The sequence below is a fragment of the Molothrus ater genome, chromosome 1 (assembly GCF_012460135.2).
Source record: "Molothrus ater isolate BHLD 08-10-18 breed brown headed cowbird chromosome 1, BPBGC_Mater_1.1, whole genome shotgun sequence".
In the NCBI taxonomy this organism is placed as follows: Eukaryota; Metazoa; Chordata; class Aves; order Passeriformes; family Icteridae; genus Molothrus; species Molothrus ater.
In genome coordinates this window covers 116,458,950-116,480,182 of record NC_050478.2, presented here as the reverse complement: position 1 = coordinate 116,480,182, position 21,233 = coordinate 116,458,950, and positions in this window count along the sequence as shown.

Here is a 21,233-nt window from a genome sequence, read left to right as displayed (position 1 = left end):
CCCAGCTCGGGGACCAGGAAGCTGTTTGTCACACAGCATTCCATTTGTCACATTCGTTTCAGGCAACGATAATACCCAGTTGCAAGTAGCACATTTTACTGCAGCAAATATTGCAGCAGTTCTTCTCCAGATGGGGAAATGAAGGTTTAGAGGGGTAAAAAGTCTTTCTTTTGGCCCCCTAGTGAGTCACTGATCTCCCAAGTTCTAGTGTAAATTTAAACATCACTCCCAAGGCTTGCTATTAGATTTAGCTTGCCAATATATTCCTCTGAAGTCCATACTTGAGAATTGTGCTTAACACCTGCACCTAGAAGTGTATTTTTCTTTCTGGGAGAAGGCAAGGTGGGAAGGGGAATTATGCCTTGGTACTGCAGTCGTTCACTCAAAAACCTGTATACTTTCTGCATTTGTCTAATCAGATTTCAGTAGAATGTACATAGAACTGAATCCAATCTGTCTATTTGTAAAACTTGACAAATTTTTGGCATCAGCAACAGAGAAGTCCATGCACCACCATCTTTCCCAAACTGGGAATTTTGCGGCCTGATCCGTTCTGTTTGCCTTCCTGTGCCTCACACATCTCAAGGAAAAAGTTTTGCCTATAACTGCCTCTCTGAACACCAGTGGGGAAGGTCTTTGTTGTGGTAGCAATATCCTCCTGCACATCTTTTCTTTCTCCTCTAATCCTTTATCCTGTACTGCTAGCCATAGGCAACGCCATAGAGATGCATCTTGACATTGAGTGTTATAGGGGCTGATACTTGAGACAGAGTTCCTTTAGAGTTCAAGGCTGGCTTGCTATGTGTTTTGTTTGCTCCTTGAACCTTCTTAAAGCCACAGCTGGGAATTTTAATAGCTTTCCCAGCTGTCTGTCTGTGATGGGGGAAAACCCAATGTGACTAAAGGCCTGGTATGACAGTGCTTCACTCCAAAGTAAAATAAAAACACCTTCCTGAAAGTAGATGTGTACTTTGGATTTGAGACTGCACAGCTGCCACGATGAGCTACTGTTTAATTTTGGTGGCACCTAGTAGTTCAGTGTGTCCTCCATCTGACCCATAGCAAAATGGGTCAGTTAAAGTGGGCTGCTGTAGAAAGACCCTCCCAGTTTTGCTCCAGGCTCCTGGGAATACAGACCATTCTCACCACCCATAGCATCACTTCCTATTTCCCCAAGCTCCATAAGTGCTCATGAGCCCTGACTGGCAGGTTTAGCCAGTGCTTCACTGCTCCTGCTTTTGCACTGAATGTTGACGTACTCTAAGTGTCCAGGGTCTGATGCTACAGTCTGCTGCAATATTATTATTGTTGAGGATAGGACAATTGTTAGCAGTTTACTATGACTTTATTTTCTTGGTTCATCACAGCGAACAAACAAGAGTGTGATCTATGGCAGTTTCCATTTCAGTGTCTCTGCAGCTCTACCGCAGAATGCCATCATCCACACCTCTGATCCCTGAGAGTCCTGTTAGCGCATCTTGTTGGCAGCAGAAGTATTCTTCCACTGCAGGTTTGATCCAAAACAGCATATTCCACCATCTGCAGCTACCTGCTGGTGTCCAAGACGTAGTGAGGTGGTTGCTTTCTTTATCCAATAGCATTCGCCAATATTTATCTCTGGCACCAAGCGCTGAGGCTATTTTTGCTCCTGCCAAGGCGGGTTAACGTGCCTTTCCTTACAGGCACTCGGTAAAGAGCAGTTTGTCGTGCTCGGAAGAGGTCGCCAGGCTGAGGCAAAGGCAGCACTTGCCCGTGCGGAGGGCAGCCCCCAGGTCAGCACCTGGAGGGGGCGCAGCACCTGCAGCACTGACACCGCCTCCCTCCGTGCAGGGTAGGGGCTGCTGCTCCCCCTCGCCCTTAGTGCCATCCTGGCCAAATCTCTGCTTCAAGGTGAAATATGTCTGGAAAACATCCCAATCCTTTGAAAGTATCTCGATAACCTTTCAGCACTCCACTCCCTGCTCTGACTCTTCATGGGCCAGCTTTTCTGCTTTACCTATGTGGACACAGACTATCCCACCTCAACTTATATTCAGGTTAGTTGTTAATAATTTTTTTCTATCTGATACGTTACTCTGGAGAGTATTTCTTCCCTTTTTACTTGTTTTCTTTCACAATTTTTTCCCTCCTTCCACCTCCAAAACACAAGCTGAAGAAGCACTCTGTCTATGCTGTGGTTGTGAATTGGTGGGCACTTGCCTTCTATATAGCCACATCTTTCCCAACACCAGGATGAGTTGTTCAAGAACCTCACATCAGCTATTGTTTCTTTCAAGCATACCACAAATTCCTTTTTTTAAATAAATTATCTGTTAACAAAAGAATCTGCCATTTTATTTGGGGGCAGTATTCTGATATATGTATGACTTAAATTCAACTATGTTCTTTGAGGAGATTCTTTACTTACATTTTATTTACCAAAGAGGAACGCTTACAATATGTTGTGATTTCTTCTAGGTCTTATATGAGTCCTACTGATGTGCCTGAAACCATTGCAGTATGTCCATGACTGGTACTAGAGTGGTTGGTATTGGTTTTGCTTCTCTCCTCTCCCTTTTCATCTCATTTTCCCACTGTCCCAAAAGAATCTAGTTTATAAATTTGTTCCTTTTCATACCTATCATCTCAAATATTGGAATTTTGGATAATGTTCTTGGTCTTTCTTCCTCCTTCCTATCCCTTTTCCTTGTAAATAAGCATGATCACAGCCATAATTTCTGACTACTCAGGTACAGGAATCAGATCACCTCTGAAGTCATGCCCTCCATGAAAAGGAGATGAAGAGCAAAACAAGCAAAGATGACCTGGAAAAAAGAAAATGGAAGAACCATGGACTGCTGCCAGCAGCTCTGCTGAGGACCCAGCCTGCTTGCCAGCAACTGAAAAGCTGCTCACCACTGAAGGTGACTAAACCTAGGGCACAGTTTCAATGTCTGCCAAAATCAACAGTGGGCCAGAAGATGGCACATAGTGATTGCTGGACTTGTCTTCCAGTTCTGATGACTGGCCAGTTCCCAGTCCTGTGCCTCAGTTTCCTGTTTCTGGAATGGGTAGAGCTGCTAAATTTTGTTACAAAAAACAGAACACCCTTTATGTATGCCAGGAAATTAGCAAACACGGCAGCGGGAAGGGATCAATAGAACAGATCGTAATGATGAAAGAACTAAACTAAATGTCTCTTCCTTCAAAAGCCTCATGCACAGCCAAGGCTGGAGGCTGGCAGGAATCAATGAAAAAATCCCCTTCCCATAAAAAGTACAAAGTATTCAAATTATTTGCATTTTATCAGTAAGGGCAAATAAATGATAGAGAAACTGATCCAGTTTCTGTCCTGTAACCCTTGCCTCTTGCCTTTCCCTACAGGAAAGTGTAAAGCTCTTCTACCAGGATGGTTTACAGGGATGACATTGAACCTAAGAGCCTGGTCTGGACTCCTTCTTAGGAATGGACAACTGCCTCCCCTTCCTTGCCAGTCACCATGTCCTTTATTGGACCTAGTCTCAAGTACATGCAGATCCCTATTTATCAAGCCACTTCCCAGCTGTGTCTAGGCATACTTTGACGAATTAATGCATAGGACATTAAAAACTGTAACTATATAGAAAGGAACATAACCCAAAATATATTTAGCAGTCTAAACAGATTGTACTGTGCAACATGGACTTTTGGCTGTACAGAGGGATATTTGCTGCCATCTCCAGCTGTTTAAAAACTAACCTAGTTTATTGCATTAAAAATTGTTCCTTTCACCCCCACGCCTGTACACAAGGAACAGCAGGACCACAGAGCACCCTGCTACATTCACAGGTCACACAAGATCACATCTGGCCTTGACCTTAGCACACTCATGACCAGATGTGGCTCCAAATGTGGCTGTGCTGGCTTCACACCACACAGGTATGGATCCAAGATCTGGCCAGAGACATCAGATCATGGATCTGATCAAAACCTTTTTCCAAGGTGCTATACAAGCACTGGAAAGAAAGAGGACCTTGAGCCTAAAGAATAGGTAAGAAATGTAAAACAAGAATGCTAAAGAGATTTCGGTAACATGAATGTTCCCTAGATATCTCCACGTGTTGTTTTATAAATTAAGACTTTTAATAAGCATTGAATTTAAAATGGTACCTCAGGCAGATGAGCCAAAGAATTGGCAAAGGGTAGTAAGAAGAATGAATATTTTATCTTCCAGAGAGGAGATTCTTCTTCTGAGCACAGAACAAGATCAAACTGGTTTAATCACAGAATATAAACTCAAGGCTAAAAAGCTGATCTAGTGTGCCTAGAAAGAGGACAATCATTTAAGCACACCCAATTACTGTGTTCATAATAAAGTAGCTTTATTTAAGATGATAAAAGACAGGCAATGCCCCAAGGCATGTTTCCTCTGAAACTCAATCCATGCTCATGTTCAAACTTACAGGTGCAATGATCCCCTTGCTTCCACATAGTGAATGAATTTTGGTCAACAATTAGCTCTCAAAGGGTCACTGCTATTGTGTTTTCTTGCCATTTTGAAGCATTCAGTATTGGGATTACTTTCTTTCTATTAAGTCTATCTGCCTTCTTGCATTCACTAGGTGTGTTTTTATTCAGTCATTAACCTTTTCAGTTAAGTCTTTGAAGATCAGTTCCTTACTGTACTTTGGATTGGCTTTCTGGAAGTGGTAGATCCCAGTTTATGTCAGGGTCAGCACAGACAAGCAAAGCAGCTTCCAGGAAAATTAATTTGCAGTATTTTTTGCTTTTTTTTGCAGGACAAAGCAGAAGAGTAGTAAAAATGAAGGCACTCACAATGACATACATGTTCATGAGAACCAAGATTCTGGGAATACCTATTATAATATTATATTATAAAATATTTTATAAAAACTAAAAATTTTATAAAAAAACTAAAATCTTCTTGATATATTCCTGTTCTCCCACTCTCAGGAACAGTTACTGTCACAGATACTTTCTTTAGAAAGTTTATATTTGACTCTACATTTCCAGAACAAAGCCTTTGGCCTCGGTTGTCCAGGCATTTGCAGATGTGCATTGGTAACAAGAAACTCAGCAGGATTATGCACATGTAGAAAGGTATTTTTAGCTCTTTATTTATGGAGCTTTTTTCAGGTTGACAGAAACTATTTCTTCCCAAAGAAAGAAATGCTATTGATGCACATTCTATGTCCATCTTCTTGTGAGAGTAGTGTCTATGCTTCCTCAAACAAGTAGCTTTTACATAGCTGAGGTTGACTTACTAGAAAAGATCATTCAGTAGTGCAGACCACATTTAAAGAAAATATACTACAGAAAGAGAGAAAATAGTATGTTGCTACCATTGTCATCTATGAAAATTTTTGCCTTTACCTCTTTCCAGTTTTGGATTTAGTTTCTAATCCCCTTAACAGGCTTTCCCAAATCCTGAGTAGTTTAAACTATTACTTAATATGTTCTTTGCTAGAAGGATTTTCTGCCTGTGTCTATGTACATTATAATATGTATGCACATACACATAACATTATTATTCCCTTAGTGGCAATTAAGCAGCATAATCCACCTCAAAGATATTTACAACAATTTAAACTACCCTGAATCAAGGAGTTTAGAGGATTAGAGATGAGATTTAAACAGTTACTGAGAGGAAAAATTTTACTATTCCTGTGCACTGTTGCACTGTTTGACTTTAACACCAGAGAATGGAGAGTTTGGAAGTGATTGAAGCACAGAAGGAAATTAATCAAAAGCCCAGAATAGTTTGTTTGTTGAGAACTTTTAACTTTCACGTTTAGAGGAGGGTAGACAGCTGGCTCCTTGAGCAAATTTGTTCAACTTCCTTGCAATCTCCTTTCATTGGTAATTTGAGGACAGTCAGTGAGTGTGTTATGTGTACTCCCACACCATCTCCAGCACCCTGCACATCTGTGAGCAGGCACAGTGGGTCTGGCTTAAACTGAAAGCTCTGGTATCTTCTGTAACATATGGCGTGCTCTGGGATAGAGGGCACAAACCAGCACTGAATATTCAAGCCACACTGGATTTATCAAAGGAAGAAAGCACCCAAAGACAAAAATTTGGCTATGCTGAAGAAGGATTGAACTCATACAGATTGAATAGCCCTGCTGTTTGATTTTCCCAATGTCCATGTAGTGAATCAGCACACTAGGATTGTTTATGGGCACACCCTGACTTGTATTTGTATCAATACATTTATGCTTTTCATTCTCAGACTCCTCAGCTGAAATAGTGTTGACTGAAAGTGTCTGAAGAAAAGCTCACCCAATTTATTTATCTCTTGCACAATCTGTGGGGCCAGTTCCTCCAGTCTACCTTGTCAGTGGAGTAAGAACAAACTCTCTGAAGCTGCCCCTCTTCTGTATGTAACACCTGGGATATTGTCTATTTTCCCTCTCTTTCTGCCAGTGAGAAGCTACCACTAAAAAGTGAAAAATAAGGAAAAATTATTGTTGCCACCTGGTATACTAAATATACATCCCATGTAATTCCCCAATAAATTCCTTGTATTACTCTCAGAGGGCAATTTCCCCCCCAAATTTATTTTTTCATGAGTAGTATCTTATATACAAAAATACATCAAACTTTCCTGTCACACCCCAGGTGTCAGCTCCTATTATCCACTCCAGAGGAGAGCAGCAGAGTCAGAGCAGGAAGTGGGGTTCTCTGAGGGTGTGAACTTTCCAAGCTCCCAATCTCCCAGCTGTGACTTTGCCCAGCAGCCCAAGGGCAGCCTTGCTAGTAGGAGTAGTCTTGTCCATGGGGAGTAGCCCCCAAAAGACGTGATCCTGCTCCCTTCCCCACACAAGGCTCTGGCAAACTTGGGAACAGCAAAAATCTGCGCAGTCAATTTTGCATTGCTAATGAGAGCATGCAGCAAAATCTTCTTTCTTGAATGGATGCTTCCTTCCCTTTCTAAGAAACATCTTCTAACATATCTGTGTTTGCTGCTTACTAGAAAGAAGGGAGGAACAGGAAAATGTGTGTGGAAGACATGAGGATGAAGAGGCCAAGCACAAGGAAGCCTTGTATTATGAGTGTCATGTCATGTGTTTATATGAGCTTCACTTCCTGGAGATCCACACGTGGTCATGGATGGCACAAGCTCCCTGTGATCTCCAAGTGGCAACAGGAAATTCTCATTGCAACTCCTCCTTGTGACTGTGGCTATTTCACTTAAAAAAGAGAATCATTAAGGGGAAAAATCTATTTGCAAAACTTGTAAAGCTTCTAACTGTGTTTGTGGTGTATTTCCTCTTAAAAAATACCAATTATTTCAAACTACCTTGAAGTGCCTGAAGCAGTGCCATAAGACAGTGAATTGCCCCGTTCACATACCAGAAGGAGAAACAATCTTTTGGATATGGCAGTGGATTTCATGCCTGAAGTGCTCAGAAGTTTATTGCATTTACTGGGGAGTGGGGATGGAAATTACAAAAATTATGATAAATAGCTTGCCATAGCCCATCTACAAATTTCACCTGCTGACATGGTTTAGTGGGCAGACACTAATACCACCCTTGGGAGGAAGAAGGAAACCAGCGCTGGGACGGGAAGGGGTTAGGCAAGATTTAAGTGAGTGTACAGGAAGCAATAAAGGTTTTGGAGATTTAGCTGGGTTCTGGTGAGTGTTTGATTGAATCCTTAGTTAGGGAACAAACTTGACAACATTCTCTGTTTTTGCTGTAGTAACAACTGTTCACTTGTCTAAATCCTGCCCTCAGCACTGATATATATCAGCCTTCAATTTACTCTCACTTCCATTCGAATCACAGTATGAATCAAGCACATCGCCCCTGCTACTATGCAGATGGTGTGCAGAAAAGACTACACAGTTTGTTTTAAGGATTTCTATTTTTTTTTTTTTAATTTTAATTAGGCCTGATTTGTTCTTCCATTTCCTGCCCAGGGTGAATTTAACACAGGTGGTGTCTTCCAGGGAAGGGCAGGGGATTTGGGTGAAACCTCAAAGCTGCCTGAACACGCTGTGCTCTTGGCTGCCAAGCTGAGCCTGCGTTTTACAAGCCCAAGTTTGGCAGAGAGCAATGCCAACGGGACCAGCCCCAGGAAGGGCTCCGGGAGCTCAGCCCCGTTGGCCAGCAGGGGAGCCTGGCCAGCCGTGTCTCAGCAGCCCCAGCCAGCATCAGGTGCCAGAGTAGATCAGATCAGAGGCCCAGCTTGCCTGAAATCCTGCCTCTCCTGCTCCCCTGAAATCCTGCCTGTTCTGCTCCTCTGAAATCCTGCCTCTCCTGCTCCCCTGAAATCCTGCCTGTTCTGCTCCTCTGAAATCCTGCCTCTCCTGCTCCCCTGAAATCCTGCCTGTTCTGCTCCCCTGAAATCCTGCCTGTTCTGCTCCTCTGAAATCCTGCCTCTCCTGCTCCCCTGAAATCCTGCCTGTTCTGCTCGCCAGGATCACATGCAGAAGAACCCCCCTACAAAGGACAAATGGCCATCTAAAAACATGTTTAGCAGTCCAGTTTCACTGCAAGAGGCAAGTACCCACTGTCACAAGCCCTGAAGCAGAGATCTGAGTTATTAAAATAATATTACATTAAATTATGAGTTCATAGATTAACTTTTACCCTGGATAGTTTAACTGCAGATGTAGGCAGTATTGATTGCAATGTTTAACATCTGTTAATGCTACTGAGCTTTTTACCTCAGTATTTTCTCAAGGCCATGGCAGAGACACTGTCTTAAAAAAGCATTTGCTGGTTTAGATTTAAACCTGTTGCTTTCATTTCTGGAACTCTCTGTGATATTTATTACAAAGGAGGGTACACAGGAGTGACCACATGACCCCTTGGTACCATCTGTTATTTTATATACTGCACTGACATCCCTTCCTTGCCACCTTCCACTACTCAATCGTCCATATCTTCATCTCAAAGTGTTTCCATACCTCTTCATCACAGGTTTTGTTACTCTTCTCTGGACGTAAAAATATGTCAGCCATATAATCTTTTATGAGGTGAAGCTACCCTTACCTAAAAACAGCATTCTAGCTGAGGACATGCCATTGATCTTTCCATAAAAAGGCATTGTAATTCTCACAGCACTATCCTTTATGCCTCCCTTAATAGGAGGATAACCTGATTCTGGGAACCTATTCCCAGGGAGCAGCTAGCTGGAAAGAGGTTCAGGTTCTCTGAGTTTTGACCAGAACTTTTTATGAGGTGGCAAAGCCCAAAGCTACATCTGTCAGCAAGGTCACCTTTGCCATGCACACGTGTAAGGGTCTGCCCACTGCCTCCACCCTGCTCCATGGGAATGTTGGTTGCCAGGCACAGCCTTTGTTTGCCTGCCCAAAATAAAGTGCTGAGCACCACTGTTGGCTGGGCATTGTCCCCTGTGCTGTGGAGGTGGCTGCAGTGCAGGAACAAGCAATAGCAGCAGTTCCAGAGGGCCCGGGGCAAAGGTGGAGGTCACGACCTCTTGTGTATCATTAGGCAATTAGCCAGAGCCCTCTCTAACCTCTCAAACACAGGGCCCTGGGCAAACTGTCCTCCCCTAGCCAGCCATGGCTGACCCTCTCTAGCTGTAGCCCCACTGGGAGGGTTTTGACACCCTCCCAGATATTCTTCTGTTCTGCATATGAACAACACTATTATATGCTTTTCTATCTGCATCTTGCATAGTTGCCAGATTTTGAGGCACTGGAAGATGACCTTTCTCAAGGAATTTCATAGAACTGGCACTCTCAGAGCTGCCATAGAAACAGGCTGGGTATTTATAGGTTTTGTCCAAGGTGCTGTCCCATCTCAGGATCCTTCTGTCTGTATCTAATATTAAATGTTTTTGCCCAAAGGGGCTTTGAAAACAGTGGCCAGAACCATGTGTGAAATGAGAAGATACAGAAGGGAAAGATTTAAGGATTTAGACATAATTGAACATAGCCAATTCAGCTAAGCAGACCCCATTGAGGTAATTCCTGACACCCTTGAAAATCTACCCAGATTTGGTCACAACAAAACAGGCAAACCTCAAAATGCCTTTTTCTAATTTTAATTCTCTTCATGTTTGCACCCTCAGTCCAAGAAGTTATGTGCCCAGGTACAGCTGGTATGTTTCTGACTGTACATTCAAAGGCTAGGTGGTCTGAATACGCCATTTCTGAGACAGTGGGACTTTCATCTACTGTAATTGACACCAATGTCCTTTGCATGAGACAGTGAAAACAAAGGAAAGGGAGGATAAAAGGAAAGATGAAGGAAGGAAGGAAAGAGGAGTCAGTCTGACAGAAGAGGAGAAATCAGAGCACCAGATGTATGCTACATGTATAGCATTTTATTAGATTACCCTGTAAGCATTGGTGCAATTTTGTGTATGGCAGCACAGGCCCTTCCCTCTCAAGGCTATGGCAAGAGAGAGAAAAGATGGTCTTGTTGTTAAGGTAGTGACACAGAATTCAGGAGATCTGGCTCCCATTCCTGGCTCTGACACAAACCTTGTGTAAATCACTTAATCTCCCTGTGCCTCTGTTTCCCATCTGTGAAACAGAGATAACACATCCTTTTTCTCACCCCAGTCTGTCTTGTCTATTTAGATTATCTGCTTTTCTGGGCAGGGAAAGCTTCTTACTGCATGGGTTTGGGTTTTCAGTTTGTTTGTCCTCAGCGCTTTTTGCTGGATCTTTTAAGACCGGGGGAACCAGAGTGATCATCTGGTCACAACCCCTTATACAAGACAAGTCCTGGGAGCTCCCAGAATAAATTCCTCTTTCAGGAGCTGAGATTGACAAAAGAACAGACTTTAGGAGACATATATATGTATGTATGTATCTATGTATGTGTGTGGGTCTGTAATGTAAAAAAAGAAAAAATCCCGAAATCCAATGTAGTCTTTTATAAACAGCTATCAGGAAGCCTCACTGATAAAAAACTGGTGCTTTACTTGCTTAGTTTTGTCTAGACTCTTTTCTCACCACTAGAAAGATGCTTTCACCAGCCATTATGCATGCTGAATTCAAGAACTCTCTCTAATCAATGTGTATGTACTCATGGTGGGACTTATTTTCCCTAACTTTTACCATGCCTGTAACCCAACCTAGCTGTCCCAGTGAATACAGGAATTCATGCCAAAGATCTTGGATAACTCTCTTGAAATAGGATAAAATGGCCTCTGAAGGGGTCTGTATTGTCTTTCTTGTGCACGGACTTTGGATAAACTTATTATCCCTATTTGCACCCTTAGGATAATATTGGAGCAGTTACATGATGTTCCCCACTCTTCTTGACATATCATTTCTTTGCAGAATTTATACTTGAGATTATTGCACTTCGTGATGAGAGCCCAATTGTGATTGTAACTCGACTTCAGCTGCAAATGTTGCTCCTGTTAATGTGTATTCAACCCCTCCTTTCTCCATCATCACTATACACTGATAATTGGTGACATCCAGTGAGATAAGTAGATTTGAAATATTTTCAAGAGAGAAAAAAATTCTATTTTAAATTTTTCTAACCTGGACCAGCTCTAACCGCTGAGTAATTGAATAAAAGACCTTTTCCTGTGGTCATATGTTAAAGAAAGGCTGCATCTGCTTTTGCATTTTGTGCACAGACTGATCCTTGAAGTGTGCCATAAGCACACTCCTTGGATCAAGCTCTGTATGGGAAACAGATAGACAAATGTATAGTTATGACATTGGTACTGAACCGCTCAACCTTGTCAGGATTGAGGTGTCTTCTGGGAGTGCACAAAAGCAGAACCTCAGTTGCCTTGGAAACTTCTCCAGCTGAAAACCAAGGAGATTAAGGCAGTTCTGGGCAGCCACCGAGCTGAGTTTTCAGGACTGCCATTTTAGATTGAGATGCCTAAACTCCTCCTAACTTCTCTCTTAAACCACAGTTTGTAGAGACAGCCTCCATTTGAATAATCAAAATGTCAAGCCACACAAACACATTACAGAACACTAAATCTCTTCATATCAAAACCGTGAATTAAATCACCCCATTTGAAATCTGATTTTAAATTATATCAAGATAGTTTGACAAGAACCATCCTGATTGTCTTTAATTATATCACCTTTTTAAAAATTCCTTATTACTCAAGGTCCCTATCAGCCATTCCATTATTTTGCCTGGGATCGAAGGCAAGCTGACAGGCCTATAATTACTCGGGTCACTGCATTTACCTTTTTTAAATATTGGTACAACATTAGCTTTCTTGTAGTCCTCTGGAACATCCCCAATGCTCCATGGCTTGTTAAAAATCAAAATTAATGGTCTGTAGTGCTCCTAGACTATCGATCTTAAAATCTTGGATGTAAATTATCCAGACCTACTAATTTTAATGTATCTAACTTTAATATCTGCTGTTTAACACATTTCCTTAGTTACTGCTAGAATGAAAAGCATTTCATCATCATTCTGTCCTGAATCATCTGGCTTTTCCCCAAATACCGAACAGAAGTATTGATTGAACACCTCTGTCCTTTCTGCATTATTATCGAGAATTCTACCAGCTAATAAATGATTAATACCACATCTAGGACAGGCTTTATACCTGAAATCCTGTAAAATTTCCTTTTCTTCTGTTTAAGCATTTCTACTTGTCTTGGTTTTTTTTCCCTACTAAATTTTCTGGTGCTTGGTATATGCATCCTTTCTCATTTTCATGTTTACACATTTACTCCCCTGCTTTAGGGACTCATAGCAGTTCTTTGTTTTACGAAACAGATCCTTTGGAAGGCAACATGTATGTGTTTGTGTCCATTAAACTGAAAGGAGGATAAAGGACCTGTCTTTGCCTTTCTTCATCTAAACCCTTTTGAAACTTGGCCTCAGACACAAGTCTATTGTATCCAAGTCTGCATTTCCTTGCATTCTTGGAATGAACCATCATTTTCTTAAGTGAATGATTCAGTATTTAGCCTGTGATCCAAAACTTCAGCTGATTAATGCTGTTGAAGAATTTTCTGACATTACAGGAAGAAATGAAGTGAAACTGGGCTCTTCCTAAAACTTCAAGCACGGACTGCTGACACATAGTAATGTTTTGGAACCAACAGCAGCAGATCCTCTTTATGTTTCCACTGAGGAAACATTCCTCATACTCTCCTCTTGCAAAATCTCAGGATTCTTCTTCTAAGTGAGCAATGGACCTCAAACAGCTTCCTACAATGCAGGGCATGTGCCATGCAGATGAACATCTTCAATCTTATGTAATAATGAGCAGCAATGCTTACATAGACATGCCTTATTTTTAAAGCACTTCACAGGAGAATAAGATAGATGACATTTTTTTGCTCAAAAATGTATTTGAGACAAAATTAGCATTACAGTTAGTTGTGAGTTAGGAGAAAAAGGGAATTTTCTAGAGGGAGGTAGCAAACTTTGTGTTGGACTTTGGGTAGATCCTTTAATGTCCTTACAATGTAAGTACTTTAATAATCTGTACCTATGGGTATATATGGAACCAGACAGTACACTGTGTTGCTCCTTTCAAGTTACTATTCACATCACTGAGATGCACCACTAATTATTTTCATTAAATAAGACTGATTTTTTTTGCATAATCAACTCCCTGAAGGACTGGGATTGCTCTATGCTTCCATGGACAGAAACCAGCCCTTGGTTCCACTAGTACCTGCAGTGCTGATGAAGGGCCTCATTTCTTTCTCATCATTAAAGCTACAAAAGCTGAGGTGCAATGTGTGAAACCACATCCTACTAGCAAGAGAAGTGAGAAACTGAAGTGACAAGGTTCCAACAACTGCAAAAAGGATGCAAAAGTGAAAAAGAAATAGCGCTAATTCAGAAAAGTTCAGAGGAATAGGGAAATCTCCACTTTTGGCCTATCCAGACGCATGAAGAAGTATGGGAATTTCCACAGTGTGACTGATCTCACCACCTTCCACATTGCAAAAGCAAGTCCTAGAGCAAGCTTACTGTGGAAAGGAAAATGGCTGTTGTGTAAGTAGCTGCAACTAATAAATTCAAAGCAAGTCAATACCATTTGTAATAAAATAAAATATCAAAACTAATTTACACTTCTAGGGTAGCATTAGGAACAATAACCAAGCTGCAGAAGCTCTTTGGAGGCTCACAACTGTACAAACTAAACCTCAACCCCACTGAATTTAAAGGGAGTGTTCATTCATGAACTGAGACAAAGAGCAAAACCAACTTCTGCTGACAATACTTTGTTGTTTCAAATGGCAAATACATGGAAGGAAGAACAAGTCTGACGTTCCAGAGAGGCGTTAGGGCATGCCCACTTGTTTCAAGATGCAAAGCTGGGGCCTTATCAGAAAACTCTTCAAGGCAGACGCATTTCTTACTAAACCACTTTTAAAGACACCAGCATGTTGAAGTTGCAGTCATTTCTGAAAATGAAAGAAGAATATGTTAAAGCACAAATTAAGGAAATAAAACTAGGAATCACAGCTTCCTAATGTGTAGGAAACCTCATTTATAAGCAAGTGCTGGAAGGAAAAGGTTGGTAGCTTGCCTAATTTTAGAGCTGAGGGGCCTAGAGATGCTGACAGTTGTACATCTGCTTTGCTTGTCTTCTGATGGACAGGAATCAACTCCAGTCCAGGAGCTCTGTAGGCACAAGTCCAAGGTAATAACCTCAAAGTGGCACAGCTGTGGTTCTTGATCAGTTCAAGTGTGTTTTGCACTCATGATCAGCAACAAGACCCTACAGCCAAGGGGACTTCCGAGTAATCTGAGTTCCCAGCTGTGGCAATAACCAGATCATCAAAGGATGATAAAGTCAATATTGCTTGGTTGCCTTGGGAACCAGACAAATGCCCAGACCTGTTCCCTTTGGTAACAGAGTAGGGCAATAAGTCGTTGTTTCTTCCCTCCTGTGAAGCGTTCCCAGAGCTCCTGCCTCGTGAGCTTTGTGGGATGTGGCTTGCAGGTTTTGGAGAGATGAGCATTTCAGTGCTTGCTTGTGTAATCAGAACTTTGGTTACAAACCTGCAATAAGCATGCTAAGAAGAGGGATATAGTTGTTTGGGTTTGGCACCACAGGAACGCAGCTGCTTCAGTGCTGGCCCACATGTGGCTACCTTGGTGTGTGGGTGGAGAAGAGGTGGGGTTGCCTGCACCCATCAGGGTAGATGAAGCTGGATGACTCAAAAGCAGATGTTGGATTAGAGCCCCCTGCATCTGACTCACAGAAGTATCCTTTAACCACCAGCCACTTCTCAGAAAATGTGCCTGAATAAAATACTCAAACTGTATTCTTAGAATAGGGGGGGGGGAAAGAAAAAAAAAGCAGAAGAATTTATTTTAAGAGAAACCTCAGGGCTCACCTGAAGGACCCTACCAAAGTTCAAAAACCCCAGGTTTAAACAGCTCTAATCCAGTTTGACCAGCAGCATCTGAATAAAGGCAGACCAAAAATCCCTTCTCCAGCTCCAAATAAGACTTGCATCAGTTCACTGTCTTGCAGTTATTTCTCATTAATCTGAAAATTACTTCTACTAAACTACCCAAACCAGAAAAACACAACACATGCATAGAAAGAAAGGGTCCAAAAATTCAGTCCTACAGCTGTTGTAACCACTTAAACATTTCAACAGTGTTTATAAATGTATGCCAAACTGGAATTATTTCTCTCATAATATTATGATTAGTATAGTAAAGAACTGCAGTTTCGAAAATAATTGTGCAGCATCACTCATAAAGAAATATTATGCAAAGAATATTTGCCATAATGTTTTGGTCCAAAGATTTCAGTAATGACAATCCAAACATTGACAATAGTGTAATTTCTCTGATGTTATCTAACTGAGAGATACCATAACAATCCTCGGCCACAAATCATCATCAAGACACTCCAGAAATTATAGTAGTGTGGCTAGCTCTTTCCCTTTTTGCATTAAATTCTTCACAAACTTGATGTGTAAGATTTGTAAAACAAGAAACAATTCTTTTAAATTTCTATTGACACCTAAAATAAGAACAGTTTAGTAAGACTTCCAGCAATACCTTAACATATGCCATTAAAAAGAAAGGAGGGGAAAAAATCCCTAAATTAAGTGGAAAGCAAAGGGAAATATTCTCTTAAGAAAATAGTTATATATCAATAGTTCCAACAGAGAATAACAAATGCAGATTTAGGAAGACTGAGAAGGGGAAGTTTATTTATATTGACTGGGGAATATAAGGATGACAAGCAGCAAATACATACCTCAAGACATCAGAAACCCAATAATTTGCTGCCCACTGTTGAAAAGGCAATCTCCAGCTCATGAAAGACTATCTTAGGTATCCTCTGCAGGATGACATTTCTGACATTTAAGAAAACATCTTCCAAATATAAAGCAGTAGGTGACAGAAAGTACAAACTATTTGAGCCTTCATGAAAATCAACAAAATGCAGACCCAGAAGATCGGTTGAATTTCTAAATATTTTCTAATCTCACTAATTCCTCATCAGTCTCAAAGGCAAAAGATTACCAACACTCAAGCTGAACAAGACTGATCTAAGAGATATCCAACAGGGATTCAGCATAGTCTCTCCTCGAGTTTGATTTATGGCTGGTCATCTTTGCTTTAATGTCCTAGAAGTCTCTCCTACATAATATATGTTATCAAGATCGACTAAATTACAAAAGAAGCATCATGCATAATTCTAATTCTCTTCTCACAACAGGATGTTTATTTCCTGTTTCAAGATAGCAAAAAGGATTTCCAGTTATCATATTACAGCAATTTACAAAAAATGCCTGTAGGCAGGAAGTTCATGAAGAGTGAAACTGGCTCATAACTAGGTTAGCACATGTGAATGGACTCTGAAATGCAAATTTGTCTCGTAAAAAAAAAAAGAAAAGAAAAAAAAAAAAAGAAAGGAACATCAGCAGATACACCCAGGTATTAAATGAACCAAAGGTCACAGTGGCAAGATTAGTGCCTAGAACAAGAGGTCCCTGGTTGGGGATGGTACATCCAGGCACCCATTGTGAAACTAATTACAATAAAGCTAAGTCAATCTTTTAAATAAATAACTCTTTGTGTCCTAAGGAATAAAGAGAAAAGGCCTCATCTTTCAGTCTCTGACTTTTCATCAGCCCCTTTGGGCAGAACTGGATCCTCACTCTGACCTCCTGCAGATGCCCATGCACATGCCTGAGGCTCTGAGAACAGGGTTTGGCCTCTGGTGGACTTCAAGCAAAGTTATGTGCATGCGGAGAAAATTCAGACTTGCAGAGAGGCTGGAAACTTACAGAAAACATAAGCCCCAGGAAAAATGAGTGGTCTGAAAACATTGCATACACTCTTCAGAAGATGCAACCTGAAGACTTGTTCTTTGAAGGTGAGATGGCATCCAGGGAAATGTCCTGGAGCTTAAATAACCTGTTCCCTTGGGGAGGTTCAGTGTGGGTGCTCAAAGCATGCTGTTCCTGCTCTATACTTGGCAATGATCCTAAACAGAGGCATTACAATCCTAAACTCCTTTAGTGTGTGGAAAGCCAGAGCCAACATCACCTTCTTTGCTGTCCCTTTCCTTCCCACCTCCATCCCAGCCGATCCCTAGAAGGTAAGGTGTGGGCCCTGCTGAAAGCCATTTTCCAGGGCTGCTGCAGTACCATGTAGGGTGTCCCTCTGGACTTCTGTGATGCATGTGGGTGCTGTAAGCAGCCACCTGCAGTCCAGCCTCCATTCTTACTAGGTTCTGCCCTGGACAAGCAGCACTCCCTCACTGATAAAGAAAATTATCATCAGGAAATTAAATTCCTCAAGCTTTAAGTGTGTGTTCAAAAGAACCATTAATCAGCTGTGTGAAGGAAGGATGGATGCTCTGGTCCACTGTAGGCATACATGTAATTTGAAGGTGCAGTGCAACATCACAGATACCATTAATTAGAGAGCAGCCATTCTCTGAACTTTGAGCTCCTATTTCTTTTAACTGTAGGAAACCCACTTGGCATGTGGCTTACAGATCAGGGTGCTTGCCATTCTGATGATTACACCAGGCTTCAACACTTCCACAGAGTTCTCTAGGAACACATGCCTGGGAAACTACAGGGGAGTGTTTAGCAGGTATGAACAAAGCCTCAGAGATAATTCACTAGAACCAGGGAGGCATCCATCTTTCAATAGGATGAAATTAAATATGGAGCAAATGTCACTAAACAATCTCATCCTTTTCAGAAGTTGATCCTCAGCTGTTATCAACTGAGAGAATTGCACCATTTTGCAAAGAGCAACCTCAGACCCAGCTGGGTATCAGACTAAAGATTGCAACATATTAAGTACAAGTCAGAGAATTGGATATAAATTCCTGTCACTGAAAGTAGTGTAAACCTGGAGTAATACCACTGATGTCAGCTGAGTAACACAGACTGCCACCACTGTGCTTTAAAGAATTTGGTATTTGATCTCATTCTTTTTCATGAATTCACCTTAGAAGCCCATCAGGCATAGTCAGTTCTTTTGTCTATGCTATGCTGCTACTGCTGTAATTAATCTTTTTCCAACCACCCTATTGGCAATTTCCCTAATGCACACATCCTCCCTCTCCCTCCCTCCCTCCCTCCCTCTCCATCTCTTTCTCCTCCAATTCCTCTCTGCTGTGCACTTCCTCCCTTACCAGCCTTTTGGGAACATACCATCTTTTCTCTTAGCCTGTAAGCCAGATCATCTTTAAACTCTTCTTATCAAGGTACAGAAGTCTTTTGCTCAGATGTATCTGTGCCCTGAATATGGGCTTGGTTATTGAAATGGTGATATAAATTAAACCTTCACATTCACATTAGTACTAATATAGCTACTTGGCAGTGCAGGTGTAAGTAAAATCCTGTTAATACACTTTAAGTTCTGACCAGAGGGGTACATGTTATTATTTTAAATAATCTCTATTTTCTTTCTATCTAAAAAACTTAAAGAAAGTAACTCATTTTGAATCACATGAATAATTTGAAGCTACAAATAATTTCTTAGTATATTTTTAGCTATCAAATTGAAACTTATTTCAAAGCAAAATATTTTCAAGCAAATAAAATCAAGATATTTTTTTCTAAAAAAAAAAAATACTGAGATGAAAAAATAATTTTCAAAAAAATACTGAGGTGAAAATTCTGACCAGTAAAACAAAATCAGTACCTGAAATGTAATTTTAGTGGAAGTGAGTGTGGCCAGGTGACACCTGCTCACCAGTGCCTCGTGCTCTCTCAGGTGCTGGAGTCTGGGGGACTTGCCTGCCACTTGTCCTTGCCCATTGAATCTTTTGCTTCTATTAACAGTTGCCCTGCCTATATGACAGTGGCAGGGATGTCTGTGTTTGTACAACCCACCCAGTTTCACAATCTACTGATTATGTGATTCTTCACCAGAATAAAAAGGTAAGAAATTTAAATGAAAACTTTTAATAAATTCCCATAATAATAATAGTGCATAGGCAGATTGATATGTATACTACAGCACTTTCCCAAATTGCTTTTTTCCCTTACCAAGCAACCCCTTTGCTGCCTCTGTGATGACAGGTGAATTCTCTAATTGCCTCTATCAGGCCTGTGAACCATCAAAATCCTCCTCTTCCTGAAGGAAACCCCCCATCCCTTCTTGATCCATGTGTCACACCATGCACTGCACACCCTAACAGAACAAATAACATTAGAGACACTGGGGTGGAAGTGCACAGGCAGCACATCTCACCCACAGAGGTGCACACTCCTGGGACACTGAGGTGACTGCAACCACCACTTTTTTCCAGGTGCTCTTTCATCCAGATCCATCTTTAGAAGCCCACAGAAAATGTGGTCACTGGTCACTTGAACAGCAGGAAGGCAGACATTCCATTGCTATTTGTGGGAGAACACTGATCCTCATGACCAGAAAGGTTAACTCCAGAAGATTTTACACCACTTTCTGTAACAGGCATATCCCACAAGGATGTTGGTGGTTGTCCAAAGACTGGATAATGGCCAAGTAGTATTTTCATAACATTCAATTCTCACTCACAGACAATGAAAATATTCATGCCACTGATGTTCCCAGCACAATTTTTATTTCTTCAGTGGTAAGCGTGACTTTGGTTGGAAAAGCAGCAATAATAGACCTTGAGCTCGTCTATTACCCCACCACTGACATCTGGTTTGACAATGATAGTCCAGACAGAAACAGATTTGGAATAGTGTGGTATACATTGCAGACAATGATGGACATTTACCTCAGGACTTCCTGAGGGTGTCAGGTCTGAACTGTCCTAGGGCTGAACTCCTTGCACAGTTTCTTGGAGCACCTGGCTCTCCTAGATCCATAGGACAGGCCTTTTTGAGACATTTTGTCCTCGTGCTTCTGTTCTGCTGTCAGTGACTGGTGCATAAGGTCTCTGAAACCCTCATGGCTGAAGTGAGAGGTCCCCAAGCGGTCTGTATGATCCCCTCATCAGTGTGTGAGATCACCCTCTGAACATCACCAGAAAGTTCTATACCTTGTCCCATGTTACCATTCCCAGCCTTACACCAGCTTTGGTCTCCCTATCTCATAATCTTGGGTCTGCTGAAGGCAATGATGGGATGAGCTTTGCTTCCTGCAGGGTCAGCCCTGTCTGCGTTTGCTCAGCAGTTCCCCTTAGAGGAGCAGGCAGTCACCATTAGAACCACAGTATGAAAGAGTTCAAAGGTGTGCTTCAGCTTTTCAGAAGTCAAAGTACTGTGGCAGTGCTTTGTGACATCACTAAATGGGTACAGCTCGAGAGAAGTATAGCAGAGTGGGCACATGCAAACAAGCTTGAATGTCCAGACCCAGGCAAACCCTGTGCTAAAGGGTCAGTGATGCTTTTCCTGCCTTCTATTTGCCTCTTCCCTGCTTTCCAAGTTTCACTCATTTACCGACTGTCCACCTCTCTTTAAATTAATTTCTGCCCAGTGTTGACTTGTTACACTGAATGGATTTTTTTCTGAGTCTGTTAAGGAGATGCAGAGGCTGCTTTCATTCAGATTGTTCGACAATCTTATCCATAACCTCTTCCTAACAGGTGTTCAACACATCCCAACAGGATACATTTATCCTGAAGCTTCCTTACTGCTTTAAACAAAACCTCATATTCCCTGTGCCTTCCCTTTCTCCTCCCTTTGATCCATCCTTTTTTAAGCCTTGTTTGTGCTATTAATAATCGAGAGTTCAGCGCTGTCAGCACATTCAACACAGCAGAGAACAAAGGGCAGAAAACAACCCCACCCAAAATGAGTTTACAGCCTAATGAAGGCAAACAAAACCCTCCACTTGGCTGGCTGCACAGGGTGGCAGGCTGAATGGGAACTCCTGGGCTGG